A 6568-nucleotide genomic window follows, 5' to 3' on the forward strand; every position below is an offset into this window, starting at 1 on the left:
CCCCAAAAGCTTCTCATGTTCTTCGGTATAAACCTCAGGCTTAGAACCTTCTTCTATCACAACCCTAGTTTTTTTTCTCACCCACTTCTCTCTTCAGTGGCGCTTCTGAGTAACTAATAGGAGCAACGTTCTGCAACCTAAAACCAAAACAAAACACTAATAAATAAAAAAGCTAGCTTTTGTTTTGCATGTAACATCAAAGATCGAATTTTTATTGCGAAAAATAGAAGAACCTGGAAGAGCGGCGAGAGGGGCCAGAAGCGTTACGAACAATGGGCGATTTAGGGTTAGATGGAGTTCGGCGATAAAGTGGGGGTTGATTTGAGCTTGAGGGAGAGTGAAATATCGTAAATCCCCAATTTTCCCATTCTCTCACGGTTTTCGCAGATTCTTTTTTCTCTAGAGAGTTCGTATTGGGAGATTTTGGATTGGTGATCATCGATTGGCATGAGAGAGGGGAGGCATGAAATCAGAAGTTGCAATGGGAGATACATTTTCTGTTGATTATCGATTTAGGGCTTGATTCAGGGGTTGAGAATTGTTAGGGCTTATTAGTGAAAGAGATGAACGAGTGAATATGGAGATTGTTTACTAATTTCAATTTTAATTATTGTTTTCTAATTAAAATTGAAATAGTTTCTAGTGATAATAAGGGCAGGAGTTCGATCCCCGTGTTGAATTTTTTCAATTTCAAATAAAAGAAAATTTTATGACCCTAGGCTAATGGCAGCGCTTTATGAACGCCCTTTAGCAGCGCTTTTTAAAAAGAGCTTTTCAAAAGAGCTTTCAAATGCGTGGCCTTAAGCAGCGCTTTTCATAAGTGTTGTCTAAAGTGGGACTTCAGCACTTTTCCATATTTTCGTACATATTTTTTGGATTTTATTTTTTATTTAACTTATAGCAGCGCTTTTGGAAATAAGCGTTGTCTAAGGTGTGCTGCCTAAAGTCATTTTTGGCGTAGTGTACCTCCGATCCTATTTATAAAAAAAAAAATTACTGTTTAGATTTATTGAATAATCAATGTGTCTGAACTGTATCATAGACCAGATACATTGATTATTTAATAAATCAATAAAGTCAACTTTCTCCTATAAATAGGATCCGAGAGAGTCTCACTTACTTAATCATCCACTTTTATTCTTATCTCATGCGAGAGATTGTGAACCGTGATATGCTTATTTAATTACTTTCTCATTATAGACTTTGTGATTGAACCATTATAAACTATCATATCACTTAATTAATTCTCTCTTACATGTTTCGTGTTTGAGGGATTGTGTTTGTCATGCTTATAATGATCCAAGTTCACTTAACATCAATAGACTTCGGCTCATTCACTCTAAGACATGCAAAACTCTCAAAAATACTTAAATTAGCATAGGAAAAACGAAGTCGTTCTCGAGTCATACACGCTACCTCGACATAGAACGGAATCATCGTAAGATAAGGTCGACTTAGCTTTGAGTCGGAAAGTTGACTCAACTTCAAGACAGAGTATTGATTTGGATATGTTCTCACATCTGAAACTCATACAAAGCAGGGACATAACAATAAATAGTACTAGTGAGGTAACGGCCAAATACATAAGGCCGAATTAAGATAAGAAAAACTACAAATACATTGAGCCAGAGAACATTATAATAACTTAAAGACTTTGTTTGTTTACCATAGACATAGTCATTATTAATATTGTATTCTTACAGTTATAAATCTACAATATAAGAAAAGAAATAGTTCTGGAAATCCCCAATATGCCCTGCTGATCAACCAAGCCTCCACGTGGATGTCTGCAAGACTTTCTTTCAATTTTCTATTTTATTATTATTAAAATCTTTCATTTTCTTTGGTCATTGCAAACGTAAATCAATCTTTCTTTTGCTGTTAACCCTTCATCTCCTCCTTCTCTCTCCACCAACCCTCTTCATTATTCTAAATCTTCTTTTTTTCTCACTCTTTCTCTCTCCTCCATTCCAATTCTCTTTTCTGTGATTTCTCATTTTCTTCTCAAATCTCCTTCCCTAAACTCTAATCTCCTTTCTTACCACTTCCAAATTTCATGTAGACGGCGCCACTGTCACCATCACTGTCGTCACTGTGTCTCATCTTTTGTTTATGTCTTATTGTCGTCAACACAACAAAATGTTTCAATGATTCACATTAAGATTTGTAAAAGTTAAGATCTTTAAAAGTATAAGATACAAATTTTTATGGTTTTTGCTTTTAACTGTTTCATCTTTTATTTATTCAACATCACTAACATTATTTTTATGGTTTTCGTTTCAGATATGTTCTTATTCTTCAGATCTTGGGTTTTTTGTTGATACAGAGTGATGATGAAGAGATCTTACTCCCTTTTCTATTTCGTATAAATCCAAATCTGGGTTTTTGTATGATTTATATTTTTCTTTTCAGATATGAGTTTTATCCTTTATGAAAGATCAATTTTTTTTGTTGCATAAGATTACAAGATTATGGGATGAAAGGTTGGAATTTGTGAGAATAGGAATTATGTTTCTGTTTTTTTTGAAATTTTATTTTCATGTTTTGTAGGTAATTTATGAAAGAAATCTTCTCAACAATCAACCAGGTAATGTGGTAAGTCTCATTTCGCCCCTTTTCATCTTCTTCGCCTAACCTTTAAAAACTCGGCTTATTTCTTCTTCTCACTTCTTCAAATCAAGAAAATTGGTAAATTCCCCTATGTTATTTGATTCTTTTCTCAATTTTGAATTTTTTTACCATGTAAGAAAGGTTGGAATTTGTGAGAATATGAATTAGGGTTCTGATTTTTTAAATTTTATTTTCATGTGTTGTAGGTAATTTATGAAAGAAATCTTCTCAACAATCAACCAGGTAATATGGTAAGCCTCATTTTCCCCCTTTTCATCTTCTTCTGCCAACCTTTAAAAACTCACCTTATTTCTTCTTCTCACTTCTTCAAATCATGAAAATTGGTAAATTCTCCTCTGTTATTTGATTTCTTTTCTCAATTTTGGATTTTTTTTAATGTTATTCCTAAGGGTTTACTATAACTTTTAAAAACTCACCTTATTTCTTCTTCTCACTTCTTCAAATCATGAAAATTTATAATTTCTCCTCTGTTATTTGATTTCTTTTCTCAATTTTGGAATTTTTTTATGTTTTTCCTAAGGGTTTACTATTGGTAATATTTTATTTTAATTAAAAAATATCTCTTTAAAAGACATATTGATGAACACGATAATTTGAATAATATCAAATTCTCCTATGTATAAGTTGTTTCTTGGAAAATATCTTATTTGTTTGCTTAATTTCTCATGATTTGTCTGCAATATATTAACTATATTTGTATTTATTCTATATTCGGCAGGGATCAAGTCTTGATATCAATGCATAAATGTGGCTTCTGGTTGCAAATCTCACGATGTTTTCTTATGAATCAAGGGAAATTCATTTTAGGTGTGTACAATATTCTTTTAAATGACGTCGCATTTGAGCTTCATATTTCCTGTTTGAAAATGTACTTCGGGTATCCATCTCTAACACAATCATGTTTCCTATTTTAAAATGTACATTGATATGATGTGAATATGATGTTGTATCTGATGTTGTATCTATAATTCTATATCAACAAAAATACTTTTAGTCGTGATATGAAATAGTGGTTGAATACTGGCGATTTTTTCTTTTCAGCCATAGGGCAGTTTTGGGGCAATATTGATTCCATAACTTTCATTTGAATACTGATTTTCTAGCAAAACCTCACTTATGATATGGATCTTAAGACTTGATGCTTTGATTTACTCGAGTTTTGAACGACAGTTTTTTTAACCCTTTTGGTTTAACCTTTTAATGTATTAGTTTTTATATATTTTTTGTTATTGTTTTGGGCAGTATTTAGGCTTACTTGAGAGGTTTAGTATGAAAAATATTTTTTGTTATTGATTATCAAATGTTTGTTGTTTCTTTATTTTTTTGGTCTGGAATTCTTAATATTATGTTGCATTAACTTTGACAGGGAGTAAAATGGATCAAGTTCATAGAAGCTTTTACAAATGTTTAGGACAGGGTCACTCAAGTTTACATAGACGAAATATATTGCTTATTAAATTGTGTATTCATCAATTCTATGTAAAGATTCAAGTACTATTTTATTTACCAAATAAATAATGTAATATACTATGATCGACAAACTAAATAATAGTACATATTATCAATTTAATTTTAATAGTAATATTTTGTGCAATTTTTCGTTAGAATGTAGACTAAAATAAAAACAAATTAATACAAATAATATATACGATTAATGACAGTAGCAGAAGGCAAATGTTAACACAAAATATACTCCCTGTATTGGATATTCTTATAATTGCGAATTAAAAGTATTAATTGTTGATCTCTATGTATATATTTACATATATCTAAGTTGCAATGTAAAACTGTTGGCAAAATAAAGTTAACATCGTAACATATATATTATGTACTATTTTAAGTTTATTCATTACGTTTAAATATGTTATTTTTTAAAAATAATAGGGGTGTGATGTAACCTTACATCTACTCATTGTGACCTGTATCCTCTCGTCGTGAATCTGTCATTCATTCTGGAACACTTACTGATTTATGTTAATGATAACAAACAGTACGCGGTGTCAATGGCTACAATGACTACTTACTGATTTATGTTAATGATAACAAACAGTACGCGGTGTCAATGGCTACAATGACTGCAATTTCATTATTTATAAGTGTCCAACTTATAAAAATAATTGTTTTGGGATCTAAATACAATAAAAATATGTGTTATTTATTAAAATTTATTTATTTTCATAATTATTGTTTAATCATTTTCATTTAAAAACGAATTAGTGAGAAGTAGAATATAGGATATTTGTAGCTTAAAATAAAAAGTAATTCAATATATATTATTTGACATATTTTGATTGAGTTATAATTTGCATTTAAGATAATCAATGTCAATAAATAGCAAAAAATAAAGTCATAAATTTTTTTAATGATATAAATGGTAGAGTTATAATTTTAATTGGAAGATGAATATTTATATTAAATAATAAAAGATTAGGTATGTACAAAAAAAAAGATTAGGTTTAAAATGTTTAAATATGCATTAATTAGAATTAGAATTTGAATTATATATAATTATTGATATTAAAGAGTAACGGTGTTTTAAAACTTTAAAACTTTTATATAATTAATAGTGAGAAACAAAACTTTAAAACTTTTAGAGACAAAGTAAAATTTAAATGGATAAATAACCATTGATAATAAATAGTGAGAAATTGATTTTCATTTATTCTTTTCACGATGTCAATCCTTTTTACATTTGTAGATTTAATAAAAAAAAATAGCTCAATAAATATTATTTGACATATTTTTATTGAGTTAAAATTTGAATTCATAGATAATTTTTTAGGATAAATATTTAGAAATAAATAATTAATTATATGATGGTAATTGTTTAGTTAGAATTTTCATTTCTAAATAAATATTAAAATAAAATATTTAGAAATAGATTTTCAATACTTAATGCAACGATTTTAAAATATTTTCATTTTTAAATTTGATAATTATAAGGATATGTTTTTTACTGCAATTTTCAAATGATTATGAAATGTAAATATTTTTAATTGCATCACAATATATATACTTATACATCCTACATGAATTCTAAATTAATGATAGAATTGACATAGTACGGTTATATTGAATATTTAAATATTTTACTATCAATTTTAGTATTTATTTTTATTTGTTAATTTAAAATTTTTGTTTTTATTATTATTAATATTTTTAATGACGTTGACAACTATAGAAATGTTATATTTTTTATAATTGAATATATCTTCTTTAGGTTTAACAGAAAAATATGGAAAAATTGGATTTTATAAAATAAAAATAAAACATTTAATGAAAGCAGAAAATCATTATAATATATAAAAATTTAAATATTCTTACAACTATGTTTTCGATTTAAATATTATAAATAAAATTCTTAAAATTGTGTTATTAGAAATATTAGATATTATAAGAAAAATGCTGCATAATTGCGGTTAGCTAGAAATAATAGATAATAATAACATTGGCTAATAAAAAATATGACTAAATTGTTGGATAGAAGTATAATGACATTTTCAAGTCACTCAGTTTGCTTTTTGTATAAACACATCAATACTTTATTTTCAAGATCTTCTTTTCATTCTCTCCCCAAGAAAGATATATTCTCTTTTCCCAATACTATATTTTGATTAAAATGTAAAATTATAACATTTTAACTCTATTTTGAATTATAGTTATAAAAGTCTAATACCTCTCAATATTATTATGTTATTAAAACTATTGCATCTTAAATTAAAAATAATATTAAATTATCTTTTTCTGTTATAAAATTCAATTATTGTAATAAATACAATTAATTTAACTTTTAAAAATTAAAAATTAACTTAAATGTACATTAAGAATCATTTAAAATGATTAAAATAAACTTTCTCTTTAGAACAAAAATAATTTTTTATTATTTTTCTTAATATATAAATTATATGAAACATGAAAATTAGGCCATTGAGATAGA

General features: G+C 27.3%; 1 long non-coding RNA gene across 2 annotated transcripts; it reads left to right on the forward strand.

The window, feature by feature from the left end:
* The first annotated feature begins 1892 nt into the window (after positions 1 to 1892).
* LOC131600202 (uncharacterized) lies at positions 1893 to 4163 on the forward strand. Of its 2 annotated transcripts, XR_009283056.1 has the most exons (6): positions 1893 to 2172; positions 2284 to 2387; positions 2551 to 2595; positions 2817 to 2861; positions 3350 to 3438; positions 3998 to 4163. It is a non-coding gene; the product is annotated as an uncharacterized LOC131600202 (long non-coding RNA). The 2 variants fall into 2 exon arrangements; XR_009283055.1 differs by lacking the exons at positions 1893 to 2172; positions 2284 to 2387 and having other exon boundaries at positions 2448 to 2595.
* Positions 4164 to 6568: the final 2405 nt, after the last annotated feature.

Source organism: Vicia villosa, linkage group LG4 (assembly GCF_029867415.1).
Source record: "Vicia villosa cultivar HV-30 ecotype Madison, WI linkage group LG4, Vvil1.0, whole genome shotgun sequence".
Classification (NCBI taxonomy): Eukaryota; Viridiplantae; Streptophyta; class Magnoliopsida; order Fabales; family Fabaceae; genus Vicia; species Vicia villosa.